This window comes from Myotis brandtii, unplaced genomic scaffold (genome assembly GCF_000412655.1).
Source record: "Myotis brandtii unplaced genomic scaffold, ASM41265v1 scaffold781, whole genome shotgun sequence".
In the NCBI taxonomy this organism is placed as follows: Eukaryota; Metazoa; Chordata; class Mammalia; order Chiroptera; family Vespertilionidae; genus Myotis; species Myotis brandtii.
Window position 1 is genome coordinate 456,169 of NW_005371136.1, and position 815 is coordinate 456,983.

General features: G+C 34.5%; 1 protein-coding gene across 4 annotated transcripts in view; it reads left to right on the plus strand.

The window, feature by feature from the left end:
* The window catches only part of ADAM10 (ADAM metallopeptidase domain 10), a 165,528-nt gene that overhangs the window by 143,958 nt on the left and 20,755 nt on the right, over nucleotides 1-815 (plus strand). The window lies entirely within an intron of this gene.

Below are 815 nucleotides of genomic sequence, written 5' to 3' on the forward strand. Positions count from 1 at the left end.
CATCCCCCTGTTGTCCATGTCCATTGGTTAAAACCTCTTTTCATTTTTAGATTTGAGGATTTAGTGAAATGCTGATTACAATGAATTAGCAATGTAAAGTATTTTCTTGTGCTCTGGAACTCATTAATCAGGCACTTTTAGATTTCTATAAGTTTGCCTTGAATGTAGAATGCTTTTGTTTTATTTCATTGTTGATATTCACATGAACACTTTTGGTCCATAATGCCTGAATGGTACCACTAGGCTGTGGCTGCATTTGTGGGCATTAACCATGTCAAACATAAGGTAACAAACTTCTAGTTCCCTATAAGTTGTTTGTCTCATTTGTGTTACCTGCAGAGTTCACTTGCACAGCAGAGTTTATTTTGTTACATTAATAGCTCATGCTTTGGTCTTTCATCATGTCCAGAAAGTGGCCTTTCAGTTAGTCATATAGGATGCTCTGGTGTAAGAAGGTATGATAGAAATTGGGTTAGTTTCACTCACTTTTCTTTTCAGTGGTCCCTGGTAACTTTTTGTCTCCTTTCTGTTATATATTGTTGCATCTTTTCTCCTCATGTAGGGTAGGTAGAGTAGGAAGAATCTTAGTTTATTTAATACTTCAGGGCATGAGTTACTGATTGCTACTGGTATCATGGAAATGATGGACTTTTATTTTCTTTTCTGGAATAAAGTTGTTTTCAACAGTGTTTTGAACATATTTCTCAAAAATATGTTTACTCTATTTTTTAAAAATACATTTTATTGATTTTTTACAGAGAGGAAGGGAGAGGGATAGAGAGTTAGAAACATTAATGAGAGAGAAACATCGATCA